At 35.5% G+C, this 22,747-nt stretch overlaps 1 protein-coding gene across 1 annotated transcript in view; it reads left to right on the top strand.

The window, feature by feature from the left end:
- Positions 1-22,747, top strand: part of ednraa (endothelin receptor type Aa) — a 47,635-nt gene that overhangs the window by 7,540 nt on the left and 17,348 nt on the right. Inside the window, exon 2 of the mRNA XM_015344671.2 lies at positions 21,283-21,347. The gene's annotated coding sequence lies outside the window, so the exon portion shown is untranslated. The remainder of the gene's footprint in view (positions 1-21,282; positions 21,348-22,747) is intronic.

The following is a 22,747-nucleotide window of genomic DNA, read 5'->3' as shown; positions in this document are numbered from 1 at the left end:
AAGATGACCTAAAAAGAGCCAAGGTGTAGACAGTTGTCATATTTAATTTCAAAACATTGATTAATATCATTTATCACCTTGATTTGTGAAAGTTAACGTGTTGGTGACACAGTATGGGAAAGATGTTGATTGATTTACTAAAGTGTGGTTTTTGAACATTTTGTCCGATCCTTACTCTAGCTTGAGGCATTACCATGAATGCCCTTTTCTTTGAAAGTACAGATACTAAAAAGATGCTTTTTCAGTCACACACAAGGATAATACGTTTCAATGGAAAAAGCAGGGATTAGTAAAGTAGAGAAAAGTAGCAGCCGGACCAGACCAAGTGATCCATTTGGGTTAGCTGACTCTGCACCCTCTGGGGCATGAAAACATAAACACCCCTGACTCACGGAGAGTCACTTGAGAGGCGCTGCCTCACAACTGGGAGCTGGGCCCTCAGGGGATAGAAAGGGAAGAGGAAGACTCCCCTGACTCCTTGAGAGTCGCTTTGAGAGGCACTGCCTCACAACCAGGCGCTGCCCTCAGGGGATAGAAAGGAGGAGATAACTCCTTGACTCGCTGAGAGTCGCATGAGAGGTGCTGCCTCATGACTGGGAATGAATCCCTCAAGGGGGAAGAGAAAGAACCCTGACTGGAGGAATTCACTTTCGAAGGAACCGAAAGAAGTCCCCCAACTTCAGGGCACCGAGGGTAGGAGAATTAGTAAGTTAGAGCTAGCAAGAATAATGTGGCAGGGGGTCCCCTATGGCCCATACTTTAAGAACCTCCCCAGAAGGTTCAGGGTGGTGCTCCCATCCTCAGGTTGAGGAAGTGAGCTTCACTTACCCTGCAGAGGGCACCTGGATACAAAGATAACATGAAAGAAAGAGGAGGAGGAGGGAATTAAAAACTTTAGTCTTGTGTGTTAGCATGGTTAGGGTTTAAATAGGAAAGAGAAAATTGAATGATAGAGGAAGGGATGGAGCACCACAAGCTTCTGCCCTCAAACCTTCACCTTTCAGTTTCCATAAGTAGTGAAATATAATGCCTTGATTGTGAGGAGTAGTTTATTAGTTACTTAATTATTACCAGACTTTTTTTTTTGTGCAATACCCTCTGACCTCTCCCACTCTTTCTGTCTGCTTAGGCTTTCAAAGGGAGGCCTACGGCACAGCTTCTCTGCCCAGACTGAACCACACGATGAAGCTCTGAAAAGGGGTAGCACACTGGCAAGAGAGTATTCTCTGAAGCACATTAAGATGGTATACAGAATACAGACCCTGCTATGAGGTCTGCTATGGCCCTGCAGTCCCTTTCCATACTGTTTCCTGACAGGCCACCTAAAAGTCTCTGTAAAGATGCGAAGCAAATATAATTTTGTGTGCCTTACTAAATGTTAAATTACTTCTTGAATGTAAAATCTTCACAAGTTCATACACATTTGGCAAATTCTTACAAGCTTTTAGAAAAATGGTTGTTGACATTTTTATGCCTTCCTTCTCATTCCTCTTTTTCATCTTCTTATTCCTCTCATTAGAATTTTTTAATGTTTTGTGTATTTGCAAGTGAGCCCTTTAGAACTTATAATATGTAATAATATGTTTAGTGAATATGTTTTTCTTTTAACTTTGCAAACATATATCCCAACATTACTACAGTAAATGTTGATGGGTGTGCTGTACTTGGAATGCTGTGCACAAACTGCATTCCCATAGTTGCTTTGCTATCAACATGTCAATGAGCCAAGAAAGCTACAGTGGGTCATTTGTTCTATTTTTTTCCTCTTTTCCTAATCAAGTTGTGAGGTTGTGATTTACCAGATGTCACTGTTTATTTGAGGAGCTTGAATTTGACTCGTATCCATTTTCACTTGACCTTCCCGGCTTCTCGCATAGATTGGATGCTGTCACACAGATTTGAGACTGCAGGAATCTCCCATTTTTTACAGTATAATAATTTAAGCATCAAAAAGCAGAGTAGTTGAGATAGTTGACATTGACTGAATTTCCAGTGTTTATATTGCAAACCTTAAATGTTTTTTATAACAAAGCTAATGGCAATTAACTCTTCAAGATACATTTAATTAGATTGCCTTTTACAAGAACTTACAGTATAGATTATTTTTAGTCAGAGCTAAACCAGTACTGAGTAGTGAGTAAGCCAGTCCTATTCCACTAACGATAGTGTAGACTGCATGTTCACTTTGACTCAATTACTGTACATCAAAAGATGTTATGAAAGATAATTATGATAAAGCCTTACCTCTAGTATTTAATTTTTTTCTTTTAGCAGTTGTTTAGCTTTCATTGATATGCAGAGTGTGTAATGTTACTTAGTTTACTCTATTTATCACAGAATTTAAAACATATTTGTAGAATCTTATTTTTCACTGTTAACAGACCACTTGAAATGGTTTTCAGATAAAAAAAATAGTTATGACGTGCTACAGTGTCTAGCTTTGTCTTTATTACTTCGTTTTGCAACATCTGTCTTTATTAACTTAACAAATTCAATATTCTATAACAACATTGAATAACTTATAAAGAACTCTATTTGTGGTTTTGTCATAAAATGTTAGAAAGCTCAGACTTGTCTGAAGTTCAAAACAAGTAATTAAAATAGACCTTCCCCAGTGAAAATGAAATGGCCAGGAAAGCTGTAAACATACAGTAAGTTTCCTATGACATATGTTTGAAATATTCCTTGTTCTTCACTAAAGTTGTTTGTCACCTTTATATGTCTTCTTCTTATTATCTACAAATTTCCCAGTCATGTTTAAACTGTCCAACCAAGTCTTCAACTTGTGAGAGACCCTTAGATAAATTAACTACTAGTAACTAAATGAGTATGACAGGTCAAATTTGTTCCGTTTATCTGTACCCTTTCTTATATTCTAATGTTCTTATTTCCAAACACATTTCATCCACCTTAACCACTTATCCTGCACAAACTGTGCAGCCACCTCAGGAATGGAATCCAGCAGGTGCTTAATGCAGGCTGTTCTACAGGAACAACTTGAAAGGATTGTGAGGAAGAACAGAGCTTTTGTCTAACTTTGTGAAAAATAACAGATTTTTCTAACAAAAATAAAACCAAAACTAGAGCTTACTTTGAAATAACCATGAACCATTGAATTTTCTTTTTTTTCCCCTAATTGGTGACATTTAAAATAATTCAAACTTATTCTGTTAGGTATTAGTTCTGAACTAGAGGAATGTACTGTACCGTAAAAAGCACTGACAAATTAGTACACTTTGAGCACAGTGCATTTTGACCCAAAATACAATAGTTCTTTCAGAAAATAAAAACAATTCTAAAGCTTGGCATTAAGTTTAGTATTCACAGGTGACTGGTTTCTATTAGGAAGAATATGAATACTGCAAACCTATGTGTGTGGTCTTCAATTTCAAATGCAACACAATTATAACACTTTAACTAGCGAATCTGTGCTCCGTGATTACACAGACTTTTCTTGTTTGTGGTTTTATAAACAAGTTCTAATATAGTGGGACATTACCTGGCATCAATTTAGTTCTTGTCATAAAGATAAGTTTTTTTTTAATGTGGGCTAATTAGTATTTTCACAAGTAGGATTCAGTTAATTTTCTAATACGTAGATGGTTTTTGGTATTGCCTTCCTCAATGTCTTTATTATTATCCATTTTAATTCAATTAACTTGTATAGTACTGATAAAAAAACATTTAGAAAAGCTACCTTCTGAAATAGCCTGCACAATCTGATGTAATTTGGCATGATGTCATATCAAATTCAGTTTTGACAGGGACTTTAGATTTCCTGGGCATCTGAATATATCGTTATATAGTCAATAAAAGTCTCAGGAAACAATTATTTATTTAAACAACATTTTCCTATATTTTTTCAGATTTAGAATGGAGTGAATTGAGCTGCACAGGAGAAATATGTTTTAGATTTATGATTTGTTTGCTCAATGAAAACCATGCACAGTAAAAGGAAACCATTTTAACATGAATATTTAATGTTCAACAATGGTGGGAAAGATAGAGCAATTTTAAAATGTTTCGTAAGTTGCAGTAATGAAAGCCTATTAAAGGTTCATGTGGTAATCATCAAATTGCAGTCTTATGCTGTTTGTAATCAAGAAAACAAATGGCAAATGAAATGGCAAACTTCAAAACTAAGAGAAGAAGGAGATTAATTTGTATGAAAAACAGATGCAGATAAAACCCTATAGAGATGTTTTAAACTGGTATATTGCTGAAAGAGCCTTTATAGTTTGAGAACACTATTAGCACAAGGGTGCGCATTATAGCTGATTCTGATCATTTGCTACTTGCACGTGTTTTCTGTAGTAAATCAGAGAATGAGTGACATTTGTAAGGGATTATCGTGGGCTACCATTCATTAAAAGAATGACAGTTTTCAGTTCCAGTAGGTTGTTTCCATATAATTTTCTGTCCATTCCACCCTGCCATACTCACACTACATTAGACCACCTGGTGCAGTGACCATAAGCTGTAATCATAATGCCAAAGTGATACTGATATACTATGCTAGTAAGCAGACAGTTAGGACAAAATGGCCCCTTATCAGCATTTGCTTGAGCTAAAAAGCAGTAAAAGCAGGAAAAACTGCTAAAAGAAATAATATAATGCAAATAAAAACACAAGGTTGTGTTCATTAGGACTACTATAGGAGCCTTTTATGAAACGCCTCTGTAATGTAACTCAAGAATAAGTCCTACATCCTTCTAACAATATCCATGTTGATAGATTTCTGGCATTTTTTACCTGGGCTGGAGGCAATTTAAGGATCACAAAGACCTGAGATCTATAGCAGTTTTGAATATCATTTTTTTTGTTTCAGCACTTTTGGCACTTGATTGTTATTGGGGCAGGTGCAGGTGATGTTTCAGACACTTTATTGAGTTCAAGCACAGCAATGCAGCTTTGGAATGGTCCTGCAGAGCAGCCAGTGAGCTAAAAGGCTCCCAACATTTTATACATTTCTTTAAACACGCAGATACATGTAACATAAAAACTGATTGTCTCACAAAAGAACAGATTGTGTTAGGTTACTAAGTACAAGTAGATGTGTTAAATTCTATCCTAAGCAATTAGAGTTTCCAACAGCAGGTCAGTTTAATTTTGCTGTCGCTCAAAGGCGTTTACATTCTCAACGTTAACAGTCAGTTGTTAGCACAAACTGTAGGTTTTAGACATATATTTTGCCTCTTAGAAATATGTCCTTTTCTGCACTCCTTCTATTGTGAAGGAAGAAAGTTAGGGATGAAACACAAGAGGTGTTAGTGTGTTATTTCTGTGGAGCATCTGGAATGGCTGGTCAAATGAAGCCAGTTTAGACTAAAAAGAAAACCTTGCAACTGTCAGTACACTCTTCAAAAAACATCTTGAGCATGTGACGTAATACCTCAAAACAGAGGCTCTTAAAAGCAGCATGATAATTTTCCTTTGTGGTTTTGGAACGGTACCTGAGATCTGTAGTTGGCTCAGGATGTACAACAGCTGTGCTGATAACTTTATAAATTTAGTCCAGATGTTCCTGCAGACCTGCCTGTGACTAAGTGCCTAAACTAACGATTCATATGTATTTGATTTGAAACAGTTCTCTTGGCCTTACAAGATGAAACCTAATAATATATATATATTCATATAGATTTTTTTTTATTATATGCTTTGAAAACATCTTACTTACAGCCGTGATTAGCTGATGCTCCCCCAGACAAAAACTTCATAAATTACATATGAAAAATAAAAAAAAAATCTTTCTTGTATTAGTAAAAAACTTTAAAATATAAAGCTCAAATAAATATTACCACACACAGAGTACAGAAACATATTTAGATAGATAGATACTTTATTGATCCTGTGAGGAAACTTGCAGACTACTTAAAAAAGACTATTTACTGTAACTAGCACAGAATTATTCAGATTTTATAACAATTTAATTTACTTTAACAGAAAGTTAAAGCAGGTGAGAACTCAGAGCTGATAAATCAGATATCCTGAGTTTCTTACGTTCCTTGTTTTCTACACAGAGACACAGTTAGGTTATAGAAATATTAAGGAGTCAATATCCTGTCATTGCTTTTCATAACAGCATCACTTTTTATGGTATAAAAAGACATCTACTAATGCCTTGCTATAGAATTATAACTGTGTTAACCACACAATAATGGTAAAAATGGTAGACATGTATTTACAAATTGGTATTTGATTACTGCATGGACATACTGTAGGAAAATCATTGATTACCATTTTTAGATAATCCAAAACCATTAACAGATTTATTATTAACAATAATTATCATGCATTTTTGTGTAACAAATTAAAAAGCCATTCTAATGAAAAGAACATTAAAACACCAAGAGGTCACTGAATGGAGTTTGCACCATAGAGAGAGCAATGGTTCATTCCAGTCGATGCTGTTTCTTCGTGCATGGTGCTCTAGCCTTTCATAATCTCCAGATGAAGTCTGACTTCCTGTCTGAAGTTACAAGTGTCCGATGTAGGCTTCTCATTTCCTGGTATGAATGATCAAAGGAGTGGTGGTATACAGTAGTTGATAGTAAAGCAGCAAAGACAATAAAGTTCTGTTCTGTTCTGTGTGTGTTTTTTCTGTTATGTCCACACTGCTGACCCTTGATTGTTCTCCCTTCCCCATTGGCCCACTATTACACCACACTTTCAGAATGACGTCATCATCAATTAGCTCTCAGCCAATCAGAACACATTTTATTCACTATATAACATGGAGGTTTTCAGCAAGGAGAGGCCTTTCGTTTGACTTTGGTCTCGTTTGGTTTTGGTTATCGCTTTGCTTCTGATTATTGCTTCGGCTTTGTTTGTTTGTTGGTTTGTTTTGCTTTGCGTGTGTTTATTTTCGTATAGCTTCGGCTTTGTTGTTTTGTTGGTTTATGTTAGTTTCTTTGTACTTTCGTTTGTTTGTGTGTTCATCCTTGTTTTGCCATTACCTTGCCCCAGTGTTACATGTTCAACTTTTGTGTTCTTTTGTACCCTGCTCCTGCTGATTACTCTTGTTTTCCCTTATTTGTATTCCTGGTTCACTTGTGTTTTTGTGTGAACTTTTGTATATAAGGTTAGTTTAGGTTGTTGGGTACACTTACACACTTAGTTGATTTTGTATTAGTACACTAGTTTAGTACAGGTGAGTGCCGTTTGTTTTGTATGGTTTTGGGTAGTCAGTGCAGGTTAGCTAGGGTGTTGAAGACGCCGAAGACCATGTGTTTCGGGTTTTCTTTTGTAGTCAGATTAGCTTTCCCTCACTGTCCTAGCCAGCTCCATTTTGTTTGTTATTTTCTTTCCTTTGGCACCACTCTAGTTCCTTACTCTTGTTATTACACTTCCTAGTCCCTCACCAAAACCCACCTGCTTCCAAAAGAATGATCCTAAATGTTACACCCCTTTACCCCTAGACACTTGGGGTCGTAACAATGACAAATGTTTCATTTTGCCTTCTTTAAAGGCTTTTGGCCAAATAACCAGGCAAAATGACACATTAAAAAAAGCTTATAATTTAAATCCTTATAAAACATGTTGAGCTATTATGATGGTGTGTTTATATTTCTAATATTTTATATTTTCCTTTGTAGCAGCAGCTCAACTCTGTTATTCAGCACAATGTTGGAATATTCTTCAGGGGATCTTACACATGTAGTCTTGTAGCTGGAGGAGCAGAAGTTTTATGAACTCTCATGTATACAACTTTTCATTACATACTGTAATGAATATATTCGGTTTCCTTTTTTATTGTAAAAAGCAAGTATTTTAAGTATCTTAAGAAAGATGTAAAAGATTTTTATTTAGCCATGGTGTCAAAAATCTTTTCTCTGCAATTATTTAAAATATTTTGTATCATTAGGAGAAATACCTTACACTATCAAACAAGAACCATAAAAGGAATACAATCTTATTCTGGCAGCTCTCTATTTGCCTCTCTTTTCAATGCAGTTAATATGACCCGTTAATTTCAAAGTCCACCACGTCTTTACTTTATCTCTTTTAACATTTTGCAATATACGTCAGATCTTTTCAGTCAGCCAAGGAGAAAAAGATTCATCACAAAGGATAATAAGACATGTGTGAAACAGATTTCTTTGAGTTAGAAAAGCAGTTTCAGAATACAAATGTGAAAAAGTAAACTGAATGTAAGTCACAAAGTGCTGCGCATGAATAACTATGAGTGATTATGAGAAAATTCAGGCCACACTCTGTGTTTATAATGTGTCAGAAGTGAAAGTGCACTGTATAGTCTGGAGTGGAAATTTAGTCTTATTATGTTAAGAATTGTATACGGATTGTAGTCTTATTTTTTATTTAATAGTTTTACAAGGCCTAGATCACAATCCAAAATAACAGAAGAAAAATGCAGAGGCCATTTTAATTTTGCCCTACCACATTGTTGTGTCCATTCGAAGCACCTTCCTATAATCTCCATGGTCTTGTAAATTGTAGAATTTAATTTCTTTTTTGATAGAATTATTTTAAAAGTAAATGCGATGCTATGCTATGCTATACCAGTACACTCCCTATTTGGAATTTAATGCGAGAGGAAATGCAGGAATTGTATGCTGTAATAAATCTGTGTTGATTAATTGAATGGGAACTTTCTGCTTATGTTTTTCAAACAAACTTTTGGCTCACAAGGGATTGACAGGTGTTCTGTTAAGCAGAGCCTGAGAAGTGGGTTGAAATACATATTCTTGGAAAAGGCAGTGCAAAAGGACATAAAACCATAGAAACATTCAGAAACCTTCACTATACACAGTACTATCTTGCTTGTGGCTTTGCTTTCAGAAATATGTTTTACAAACATTAAGGACTATTTGGTGATTCACTGACTTTTTGATTTTTTAAAATTATTTAAAGTTTTCTCGTTAATACATTAACAACTTCTGATACAGGGTAGGCTTAATTATGGGATCTTTCCTGATACTATTTTCTTTCATGACAGAAGCACATACAGTAGTGTATCTGCAAAATCACTTGCAAAAGATTATATAAAGATTAGATAAAGGAAGATCAGCAGATTCTGACAAAACATACAATACATACATGTTTGTAGTTTCAACCTGTAATTGTGGTATTTAGTGAGAAGTATGACAGAATTTCATTACTTTTCTAAAGTAATGGGTAATGAGTTTAAGTAACAGTTGTCTATAATGTAGCACACTCTGGATGATATAAAATAGAAAATACTTAGAGTTATATACTTACATATTTTAAAATAGAAAATAATCTGTTTTAATTTGTGCTTTAGTATTTAGAGACATTTTCACGTGAGCTCTTGCAGCAAATCCTTTGGCCAAGAAATAGGGTTTGCAGAAAGTATGGTAAGGTTATTTTCCCTGGGTAGGACAATTTCTTAAAGTAAGCCTCGTTGAGAAGTTTTCACATGATTTTGTTTTAAAGTAAGGCAGATACAGTATACAGTATTTCACAACCTAACCTCAAGGGAGGATTTGAATTACAATATAGACCATTTGAGTTCTGCTCTCAGCCAAAATATAGAACTAAAGTGTTCAGATAAACTTATAGCTGCTAAGCAGTTTTTCTCAGCCTGTCTGTGATATAACTGAGGATGTAATGAAATAAAATATTTGTGAAACAAAATCCATTTGTTTATAAAACTAATGCCCAAAGCTGCATTACCTTCCTTGCTTCTGACCTTCCACATATTTTCTTTTGTAAATAAACAGAGTTGTCTGGATTGAGCTATGATTTCATTGCAGTTTGAGAATTTTAGCCTTTTTATAATGTACATTCTACTAATGTAACCTCTACTAAGGATATAGTATGTTTAAGATGGTATAGATGTGTAGATGAGCCATAAGTTGATATGTGTTAATACAGTATGTTATTCATTCTTTAACACTTATGAATTTGTGTTTATTCCTATTTCAAAAACATTTACAAAGAATGAACAAATCACAAATATCAAAGATAACAAAGGCATAAATGCCACTTCTGTTAATCCAATTAATACTTAGTTCATTTTCAATAAACTATGATTCCTTGTTAGTTCATAATGATTAAAGCATTTAATATCGAAACATTAATCTGAAGTGCTAACCTCAACACTACCAACTAAGGTTCATTCTGTTCAGGGCTAAATAAACTTTTCCATCTCCGCCACAACACACTCGGCAACTGATAGGTATCTGTCTCCATGATCTAAATCATGTATGGAGTGTGGAGTGTGTACAGTACTGTATATTTACAATTAATTGGATATTCTAAATTTAAAAGCAAAATAGCCACTGTTGCATCTCACAAATGATTAGCTTCGCAACTATATTATCTCATTAGGACCAAGACCAGAGATAATCTCTCATTTGAGAATGCTTAACAGCAGATTTAAAGCACTGCTGTCTCCGCCAGAGCAGTAGTTGAATGTTTATGTCTACTATCAAAACACTGTCAAGTTCCCAAGACTCCCCAATGCTTAGGAGCACTGTGACAAAGAGATTGGGCGTAGGTGCTTGTGACTCTGAAGCCAAAGAACATTACTACCAAACTGATAATGTAACACTAAAATAGAGATGCAGCTCTCATGCGTATCTGAAGAGTTTAGCTTGACGGGAGGTTGGATAGTGCTGAAGTGTTCTGGGAAGGCATCTCACGATGACTGCATTATACTGTTATCAGTGCCACTGCATCTGCTTGTGCCTTTCCAGCTGAACAGTTCTATGTTTAGTCATCAATGATAAGAGTATTTGACAGATCTAAAGTTCAACTACATTGCTAAAATACTTAAACATACATAAAAATTGCTGGACATAATCTTAGTCTCTGTAGTATTTGATTACTTTAAGTTTTTATCAGATTTTTATTAATAAATAGGCAGCTAAATAAATGACAAATTACAGAAATTTGCTAATAAGTAATGTCACATGTCAGTCTTTTTGTGTAGTATATACTGATGCAATTAAAATTTCTCATTTGCAAAAGTTTTCTCTTTCTTATGTTCTAATATTGCCCTAGTACTCTTGTTAGGTTTGTTTATTTAAAATATGTTCAATTTAGAAACCTTTGTAGTAAACTGCTACAACAGATTTTACAAATGAAAAACCACAAATTGTCAGTAGCCGTGGTACAAATATACAGTAGATTCAGGTTGCATATTTCGCATTTTGGCAGTATTTCAAGCATTAGAAGAGGGGCTAACAACATAGAGACCTTCTGCAGTCTTTTACTGTCTCATACTCAACCTTTTAACCTTTAACCTTTAACCTTTATTGCCCCTAAGGGAATTTGTTTTGCACTCAAGAGCTCATAAACATATAAAACATATGACAATAATACAATACAACAGTACAATACCATGATACAAAACAACATTTAACAACACTGCTCAATCAGAATTTTTCCAGTATCATAAGATTAAAAAAACAGACAAAATTACTCGTAAAGAGTCTAAAATCAACAATAATAAGATCCTTGCCTGCAAACAATCTTTTCATTGTTCAAATATTGAATTCATTTAGGTATAAAGGAATTAAATGCTCTCTTAGTCTTTATAAGTCTTAAGAGATCTGGCACCTGCTCCAAGAGGTTAGGAGAGTACAGTATATTCCAAAAAGAGTGAATAAGAGGGCTCATCTAAGACTTTATGTGCAAGATTATTAATATGTCACTCCATTAGACATTTTATTGAGTATTGAGGATATGCCGTTAATTTTGCCACCAGTCTTGATCACTGTGTTCAACTTGTTTGTCTTCTGCAAGGACAAGGCTCCTCCCCAGCTCTGAATACAAAAGGTTAGAATGCTTTGAATAAAACTCCTATAAAAACTTGTGCTTTCTACATTAAAACTTCTTAACTTCCTTAAAGGGGAACTGCAATACTTTTTTTATATTTTGGGGTTAGAAAGAATCAGCATTGATGAGTGCATTTTAAACCACAATGAAAGTTAAATGTACACAGTAATGTGTTAAACCTCCAATTTACATAAAATAAACAAAATTTCCAGGTATGCACAGTGTGTGCCATATTGCCGTCATTTTCTCCGATTCAGAACGAGGCAGCAAAACTTTGGGTGACATGAACCAACTGTATTAAATTGTAAACAAGCAGACTTGTGAATACATCTTTTAATCCAATAGAAATATTTGTATTGATTTTGCTGACATACTACTTACCATACTTGTTAATTCTGCATGCAGTCCACTTTGGAACATATCTGTGGTAAAATGTCTGCTTGCGCAACCTGTACTTAATCGTTCGTACTATACGTGACCTTACATCAGTCATTACAGTGACGAGTAAGCAAGAAGGGCTGCTACACGTCACAATTTGCTTGAACTTTCACTCTTGCCCATGGCGGGACCAATAGTTTCCAACAATATGGCAACTGTACTGGACTTTTGTTACCCATATTTAATATCTGGTCTGAGAAATTGGACTCCAGTTCCCCTTTAAAAAATACAACCTTTGTTGTGCCTTCAAATACCTTGCCTCTATATTGACAATCCAAGTTAATTTACAATCAATAATAGTGCCAAGGCATTTATATTTATGTACTATTTCCATTAACAGTTAAAGGTATCATAGGAGTAGAACATATAGAAATAGCATTTCCTTTCTTTTGTTTGTGTTTAAAAACATTGAATTATCATAACAACCAAGCAGTTACAGTATCATAGTTGCTTACCCAATTCATAGTATACAATGTAAAAACACATGGGGACAATACCATTTAATATTTTAACAATTTAACAATGTCTAAGAGCTGTTCAGTAAGTATTAAAACTTGATATACTGATAGACTTTCAGATGTTTTCAAACTCTATTCAGCTTTTTATATACTGAGAGATAGAGGACTTTTTACACACTTCCCATTTCGCTGTCTGTTGCTAATAATACAGAACTCCTGATTTAAGTTAATACTGTATGCACACTGTGGTTGCTTCTACAGAAATACATGATTTTTACACAGTCATCTCATTACATGGGCTCATCATACAGTACCTGTCATAATAGACTATATCTGAAAAATTGATGGATTTCAGAGCTACCATGATGAATGTTTTCTCTTATAATATGTCAATAAAGAATGGATTAAGATATGAAAATGTTAAACTACTGGAAGTAAAAAGCTAGCTGAATAATGTAGTTTGTCATTTGGACTAACAAAGAAATTCCAAACACATCCAGGACAATGAGAAGATTGAACTGTCTTCAAGATAGTTGAGCAGAGAAGAAACCTTTTGCAATCTTGTAGTGAAGGAATCCTGCAGCCAAAAATACACAGCCTTTGAGCCCGGATATAAAACTGCCCTGCATCACAACCCAGCTAAAGCCAACTGAAGATGACAGAGTGAAGCAAAAACAATTCAGGAAAGTTACCATAACTTAGATGTTTTTGAAATAAATAATCTATAATATGTAAATGCAAAACACAGCAACTTCTGGATTTATTACTTTAGTAAAAGATTTCTGGCAAAATGTTTCAAATGTGAAAATTCTACTTGTCTCTGTTTAAAAATAATTAACAGGCACAAATGAAAATATTTTACTTCTATACAAACATGTAATTGAAAATCGACTTGCTTTGTCAGAACGTACAAAAATGTATACAGTGTGAATATTTTTGTATTGTAATAGAATACTTATCCCTTCCAGATATATTAAGTGAATAAAAAACTGACATAATACTGTTTGAACACTGCACACATACAGAAGCACATATGCATTTGGATTGTATAGTTATTATCGCACCCATGCTCACAGAGTACTACCTTGGTTAATCAACTAGTTACCACAACAATGCGCTGAGGAACCATAAGTGCCACCTGTTTCAAAATTATTAATTTCCTCTGCTATTTAAGACCTGCTTCTGCATTCTCTGGTGCTTTGTGTCACGTTCCTAGACCCCTCCCCTTAAGGACGCTCCAGCCCTTCCTTGTTTTCCACTCATCGCCCGCACCTGCTCCCTGTTCTAACCCCCTTTCAGTTTTCCTTAAAAGCCAGGCGCTCACTTTATTCGGGGCTCTGCATTTGATTTCCGTATCATGCGAGTCCGGGACCTAGAAGCGCCTGGTCCCGTTAAGGTTTTATTCTCTGTTCCTGTTCCTGTTCCTGTTCCTGTTCCTGTTCCTGTTCCTGTTCCTGTTCCTGTTCCTGTTCCCGTTTTTAATCTTATTTGTCTTGGATGGACTGCCTGGTTTTGGACTTTTGCTTTTGTTTGGATTCCCCTTTGGATTTTCTCCCAGATTGTTTGGCTCGGCCACACCTCCCCCAAATACCAGCGCACCAAGGACACGCCCCATTTTCATCACCATATCCTGCATGATCTTTTCCCCGTGTTTCTTCACTTTTCCCTGGATCCTGTCCTCTGCATAGAACTGTTTGCTACACTTTGTCCTAGCAGACCTGGTGTTTAAGGGTCTTGGCATTCGCTAGTTTACTCACCTCCCATTTCTCAATCATGTTTGTGTCTTTGCTTCTCTTACACTGTCCCTTCCTGTATTTGACCCAGACTTGCCTTTTGTCTTCAATTCTGTATTTCTCTTTGGTACTGTACTCCCACGTTTTCCTGAATTTGACCTCTGCCTGTTCCTGGTTTTCAGTATTGGATTCTGTTTGTGATTTGGCCTGCTAGACCTGTTTTTAAAAAGGAAACTGGACTGTTTCTCCGTAATTCGTAATTCTGAGTACAGAAGTATTACAGTAGTTATTTTGTATGTAACTCTGTATGTACAAACATCCTATGTTCTGAAGTATTCTAAAATACAGGAGGTTATCCAGTTCATGCATTACTGAAAATCAGCACTTGGGTGCTTAACAACAGGAATTATCCACCATCTTATTATTGCTTTAAAGGAATTCTTTTGGTAAACCAGATTATAACAGGCCAAAATTATTTTAGCCAATTTATGAGTCCAAGGTTGACACAAAAGTTAACTTCACTTCTCTTAGGAACAGTACGAAAGGACCATTAATGACTAAGTATTCAGGACCTTAGATTAACATCTCATATGAAGGACCACACCACCTATTGGTAAACAGTAGCAAGATATTACTGATGTACACATAACATCTATGAATTACCTACTACCTTGCATCTGCATCTGAAAATGGTGTTGTATCAACACCATTTGTTCTGTAAAAAGCTCTGTGTCAACAGGCTGGAGATGACTTTACAGCCTCACTGACTGATAGGAACCTGGTAAAAGTTTTATTCCTCTTTTAATTACAGTGGGGTATGCTAATCACACAGCATGTAAACAGATGGGAAGACAGAGAGAAAGTGCAGGCTAGATGCAGAGGAGGAATTCATGTTGTTTATTTTAGCTGATTACCATTGTTTGTTATATTTGATCAATGTTTTTTAATTAGTGTAAAACCAACACATTAGTACCTTATCATATGGTGTAAGGGAGGGTTGCTTTTGTCTTTCAACCATATGTACAGTATACTGTAGTACAGTACATAATGCAATGGTATAGGGGAGACCTTGGTTAGAATTTAGCTTTTCGCAGTGGTTTTCTACACCAAACCATTGCAAATGTAACATAACATCACTTTATTAGGCCTATACAATTTCTTGCATTAGGAATTTGTCTTTTCACATACCCCAGCTTGCTCTCCATGAGACACAGACAGGGATAGAGAAGCTTGGGGTTAGAGCACAGGCTCAGCCATAGTACAGCACCCCTCAAGCAGTTGGGGTTAGGGGCCTTGCTCAGGGATTCCTAGGTAGGATTCCTCTGCCAGCTGTAGCTGTAGCTGTAGCTGTAGCTGTAGCTGTAGCTGTAGCTGTAGCTGTAGCTGTAGGATTTGAACTGGCAACCTTCAAGCCATTGGCGCAGATCCTTAGCCACAGAGCCACCGCTCCGCCCCACACATGTCAAGACCCACACAGAATATATGCATTGACAAACTACAACTGCATTTTTCTACCTATCAGACTTTACTATTTTTAATCTCAGGTGTTCTGTTGAAGTTTTGTTTTCAGTTAACAAAATGCTACATAAAAAGTTTTTTACTCAAATTATACAGTTTCTCGTGAACCAATCAATACAGGATTTCTAAGCTTCTTACCAAAGTAAAGCCATGCAGCTGTAATGGAAGTACAGTGCAGTGTCTGCAGCAAGACACCAAGACTGGAGTTATCCTTAAACAAAATGATGAGAGGTGAGAGCAAGGAAGATTCGCATTGAGAATAGTAATCATTTGTCTTCTTTTTTTTCTGAAACCTTTCTCAATTTTTTGTTGCATACCCACCATATTTGTAATTGCCAGTTACATAATTAAATATCTTGTCTTGCTACCAACACATTACAGGTGATAATTTGTAAATCACAAGGTGCCAGGGCTCAAATGAGTAAATGGGAGAGAGAGACTTTACTATTAATCTATTTGAATCGCCATGTTTGCTTCACACTAGCAAATCCATCTTTGTAACCTTACATGCCAGACTCCCCAGATCTGCGTTGTAGCACTATTTTCTGTTAATTTTCTTCCAAAGCTCACTGCTTTTACATGCAGCACCTGCTGCTCCATTGAATGCTCCAGCAGAGTGCTCATTTTTGTAACAAAAAGGGTGGATGGAAATAGGAACTTTAACTTTGCATTACCATCCTGGCATACAGCTCGCAGTGGTCAGAATTAATTGCTGAGTTTTGCAGAAGATAAACAGGTTAGGGCTTTCCTAAGACTTGCAGGGACACAAGAAGCCCACTCCATGGACGCCACTCCATGACCACTGTTACTTTGAATATTGCAGTACAAAAGACAGCCTTAAAAATAATAAAATGGTCCTATGACTTCTAATTCTGTTTTATTTTAAGCTAATGCCCCAGTTAAGGAATTGCTTATATCCAACTTGTACTCTGTTTAAATTTCCCCGAGGGTATGTACCAACATGTAGAGAGCACATTTAAACAGATGCTGTCAGAGAACACACATGCAAATTACCAGGCTGGCTGCCATCTTTTAGTTCAGACAGAATTACATTAATATGTTATTAAGACAAAAAAAATGTAAAAACATGAAAGCCATAACAACAGGAACCAGGTAAAAGTTTCATCATTTATTTATATATTTGTTAACAAAGCCTAACTTGGCCTCCGAAGGACACATTACTGCATGTAACCACAAGATTTTGATCACAAATCCAGAATCATATTCTGTTAAGAAAAAACAAAGTCCTGCAGACCATCACTGGGGCAGTGGATAAAACATATTCAGTCTCATTGTAATGAAAACACTACTTTTTATACGATGAAATGTCTACTATTCAGTAACCTCTGGGGTGGTCTTAATTACTATGTATTCTTGGGAAAAAAAAGCTGATCTAAAAATAATGAAACTATTTTTGGTATTCTTTATAAACAAGGGGAATAAGTCAGTCTTATAGGAACATTTAATAATTTGAGGCATCTCAGACATTTTTATATCTGCCCATAAAATATAAAGTATTAAAGAAAAAGTAAAGCTGCTATTTAAGTATTTATTTTTCACTAGCATCCTTTCATTCTTTAATTTAAATAATTTTATCAAAAGACTTTTTCTTGATCAATTAAATGCTGTCATTTTGTTATGCCGTCAACAAAAGACAAACATTGTACACTGTCTATAAAATCTCAGACTATGTCTTACTGAACAGGGCTCTTTGTCAAACCCTAACTGTGAATTTAATTAAAGGGGACATTCATATGAAAACCTGTCTTATAATTACTATTGTTGTACATCCTAGCTAAACCAAATTTGTTTTACGTGGGTTTAATAACTAAAAAAAAGAATTAAAAATTAAACCGTTCTTGGGATCTAAAATTAAATTTAAATGGAGTACAAACAATAGTTCTGGGAAAACATTTGGCCTTTAACATACTGTATTGTAACCTTCTCAGAGGTCAGTTCCAAGTTGGTGGCCTTAACAGGAAATGTTTATTTATATGCTGTTCTACACCCTCAAGCTACTCTTCTGTCTCACTACTTGTCATAGAAAGCTGTTTCTCTTCATACAACAATAACATCTCAGTTAAGTTCTCACATATCTTAAATGAGATTTCTGATTTTTCTTAAACCCTTAATTCTGAAATGATCTGACTCTCGCTGATTTAGCAAAGTGAAATGTGTTCATTCTCACATACTTTAGGTTCTTCAGTATCTATTGAATAGTGAGGATGTTTAAGTGTAGTTAACAATAGAAAGTTAATACAGATGTCAACAGCTTTACAATCAATCACATATTCCTCCATAGAGTAGCTAATGATGTCAAAAAAGAATAATGAAAATGGCGTATGTACACATACCGTATATTCTGTACTGATTCAAAGTTATGCCAGTGGAAATCTGCTTGTTTCACAATAGCATATTGTAACTATTGCGACATGACTTCACCAGGAAAGAACACCCAGAGGGGAAACAATACCCACAGTCACAGATCTGTGTGAGAAATTACAAAAGGAAAGACGTTTACTCTTCAAGGGGCCTAACAGCAACAGCAAGAAACCCAGCTGTGATAAGCATGGCCCTGATTCCCCAGTACAATTCAGATGCATATTCTAAATTAGGGATACACAGTATCTACCTTTGCGGTGACGTTTGATAGTAAGCAGGTATTAGTTTGAAAATCATGTGCTTAAACCTCATAAGCTTTGGTACTAAAAATTAAAAGTATCTCTTCCAGAGATAATCACATTTTTTAAGAGATTATTTAACAAAAGCTCCAAAAAACATGATTTTGATATTGTGGCATTTTTTTCATTGTCTTTTTTTAGAAATGTTAGTGCACCCTTATCTGAAATGTCTTCACTTGAAGGGTGTCAACTCCAGGGGTAGTATTTTGTTATTTCACCACCAATGGTGGTGGTTTAGAAATTATCATAAAGTCCAGACTACTTCTGGTTTTGGTGTGAGCCCTTACACACCACTCAGCCAGAAAGCAGATTTTATTAGGAAACAAGGGATTGTCTGCAATGAATGGCTATCAAGGGATTTGAAATAATGCAGGACAATGATGAGAAGTGTTTTTGTACATCTCTATAATGTGTACATGGTTTTCACTCATGTCTCTGAGTACTCTAATAATATGTTGTAATCAGCAAAGTTCTGTTGAGTTCCTGAATGCATTGCCAATGCTCCTTTTCAGGCCCGAGTTATATAGTATTTAAGGTTATTCATGTCATGTTACAATAGCTTCTTACGCACGTAATGCTTTTAATTAAAGCCAGCCCAAGAACGTTGAACAAGCAGCAGCTTGAACATATCTGAGTAATTTCCATTGTGGTTAAACTTCAGTGTTGTAACACTGGGGCACACGTACAGTATGTCTGGAAATGTGTGTAATCTTAAATGTCTGCTTATTTCTTTTTAAATGCACCAAATGTTGATTTAATTAATTGCAGCACCAAATTATCTTATTTTTGAAAGTGTTTTATTATCCATTTTGTTTTAAACTTCATCTATGAGCTGAACATAGCAACACAGGTAATTGCAGTATGTCGCTTTAGCATTTTTACAGTTGTGTTTGAAATGGTGCTGTTCATTACCTTCTGGTAACAACATGTGATGAGGATTTGTTTGATACTGGTAAGTACAGGATATTGAAAACATTCATTTATTCAGGAAGATATGTCTGAGGAGCAAATATTTATATCAGTTATAACATCTTCAGCGTTCTTCTGCTGTATAAGGGTAGATAGCTTGCATGTTGTATTAATGAACAGTACATATTAATGGTAAGCTATAAATGTCTTGCTTACTATTTTTTTCATGTGAAACTGTATTTGTAGAGAAGAGCTTACCAACAGAACGTGTGCTCAATAGACATTTTTTCTTACATTTTGATTTATTATTCTGGGTAGCACAGTAATGCAGTGGTTAGCCTTTCTACCTCACAGTGCTGGGGCCATGGGTTCAGTTCTGGACCTACAGTATCTGCTATCCACTATCTGCATGGAGATTGTGCATACAAAAAACCCCATGCAAAAACCCCGTGTTTGGATGGGTTTTCTCTGGGTGCTCTGGTTTCCTCCCACAGTTCAAAGACATACTGGTAGGTGAACTGGCTTCTGGGAAAACCAGCCCTGGTGTAAGTGTGTGTGTGTCTGTCTGAGATGGACTGGTGACCCATCCAGGGTGTACAATGTCTTATACCCATTGCATGCCTGGACAGGTTCTAGCTACACTGCGACCCTGGATTGGGAAGTGGTTAGTAAATGGATGGATGGATTTATTATTCTATGTTTCTACACTTCCCTCCTAACTGGTACATCTAGATCATTTCTGATAATCTATGAAAAAATAGAGAAAATGAACTGTATGTGTCTATACTGTATAAAAAGCGCTTAGTACTTCCATAACATTTATGCTTCTATAGCATATCTATAGTGGCTACTCTAACAATATAGTGTACATTTTAAAACATTTTTTAACAGAAAACAGTTACAATTCTATTTTATTAAGAAGAAGCAAACTTGTGTTTATAGAGTATGTTACTTATTCATGTGAATGGTACAGAAAACAGTTTGTATTTAAGGTTTGTTTCAGAAAAGGAATGGTATCTGCGAGGTGGACAGCTACAGTCTGACATTATCTTTATTCATTCTGGGGAAAGCAGCAGTGTGGTTTGCACAGTGGTCATTAAGTGTTCCTCCTACACCATCTTTGCAGCAATTTCACTTTAATCTCACATTAAGTCTCCCAGAGGCAATGGAAGAATGTTGATATCAATTGGTTCGCTGTAACAGTTTCACAACTTTGCTGATATCCGATTAATTCCAATTGACGTCCGATTGCAGTGCAACATCAAGATAAAAAAATGCGCTTTTCAGAATTTGAACAAGCAATCATTTATTTTATATTTTCCATGGGTACTCCTTTTTTTTGCAACCAGTATGGCAAAGGAAGGAAAAGTGGGCATGGAACTGTTTCTGTTTTATTATATTTTTAGATTTTATCTTTGAAGCTTTTAGCAAAGGAAATTGTTGCACAGGGGCACGATCTTGAGAGGGAAACAGATTAGGAACTCTGTGTTCCCAGATGCCTGTGAGCCTGTGCTTTGAGATGACTGTCAGCAGGCAGTGCAGTTGGAGCTGGTGTTTCCTTTGGGGGCCCAAGCTGTTACTTGACGGAGGTGGAGATTTTCAATCCCACCCAGTCAAAATGCTCTGCTGCCTTTCAGACAGACTCTGAGGTGAAAAAAAAAACTAACTCTCCACAGGAAAACCCTGAGACACAATATTCAGCACCTCACAGCAGACATACAAACCAAGTGGGATACTTCTATACTTTGATACTCTGTTAATTACTCTTGTGATGTGATACAGATGTCTGGGGGCCTAAGTGAAACTTCATTAGATGGTTCCAAGGGGAAAAGAACATTTTACGAACGGTAGGTGAAAACCAAATGCATTTATTATTTATAAATATATCAGTTTTATTTCTGTCACAGAGCCCATTTACGTTACAGTGATCCTAAACTGTGATGCTAGATGAAGGGCTGTCAGCTAAATAGTTCTTTGTGTACTAGACAGCAGCAGGGACCTTGTTCAGGAGGCAGAATTTTAATTTCAAATCAGGGCAGAGACATGATAAGGTTTTCAAGACATTATTGGGATTTATTGACCTATTGCATAATGGTCTGCTAAAGATTAAAGTCTCTGTAAGAAAGTTAAGAGCAAGCCTTACTCTGATAAAGTGATTTATTCTGTACTTTTGAAAAGTTAGCACAGCTGAATACTTTATTTGACGTACATTTCCTCAACCTTGTAATAACCGATTGAAAGCAAGACCTCCTTTATTGTTAAATAAGTATATATAATAGGAAGGAGAAATTATTTTATTTGAAGAACACTAGGTCAGTTATTTGGCCTACAGTACTGTTTCATTGGCACTATTTTTTTAGAAGAATGAGAGCTTTTATATAGAATGATATTCAGGTGGTTTTACAAAAATACATTCCTATTCTCTTTAAAATATTTTTTGCCCTAGTTATCTGGTTTTACCTCACTGTTACTATAGTTTTCTATAGTTTCACTCCGTGTTTTTTTCACTTTTCTGTACTGGAACATAATTAAACCACTATAACATTCCTTAAAAGTATTTATTATGGCACCCTATGGGTCAACATAGTACAGAACACTTACTCTATATTAAACTAAAACCACGGGAAACACTATGTACTGTAGGAAAATATTTAAAATATATTTAAGATGTTCAATATTTAAAGTATATAATTTCTCCTTTTCTCATAACCAAACAAGGTATTTTTCAGAGATCCCAAAACACAGGATTGCGAAATTACTGTCGCTGTTCTAAAATCAGAAACAGAAAGGAAATGGAGATCAAGGAAAACCACACTAATGAAAACTGAGCGAGGGATGTTTTTACAAAACAACAATGAAGAAGTATCCTTCTTTTGTCCAAACAATCAAACACAAAACAGGCAGTAACTGGACCACTCAGACTAAAAAAGTCAGGAAAGATCAAAATGAAGGAAAGTTCAAAATGAGACATTTTTATCAAAGAGAATACAGTAAATTACATTATTTTAAAGTTTTACTTAATTATGGTAGATATGATTAAATATTGAATTAGGAATTGGTCTCAAATAAAGTAATGTGCTAGCATTCCATTTTATCAATATTTTTTTAAGAACTCTCCTTTCAAAACAAAATAAAACAACACTGAAGTATGACAGTTTTTCTGCATTAAGAAGAGTTTAACATGTGCTACAAGCTGCCTGATAGTTTCTAAAAAAACACTCTCCATTATCTGACAAATAAGACAGGA

Source organism: Lepisosteus oculatus, chromosome 1, assembly GCF_040954835.1.
Source record: "Lepisosteus oculatus isolate fLepOcu1 chromosome 1, fLepOcu1.hap2, whole genome shotgun sequence".
Taxonomy (NCBI): domain Eukaryota; kingdom Metazoa; phylum Chordata; class Actinopteri; order Semionotiformes; family Lepisosteidae; genus Lepisosteus; species Lepisosteus oculatus.
Note: the sequence above shows the minus strand (reverse complement) of the source record. Positions and strands in the feature narration are given on the sequence as shown.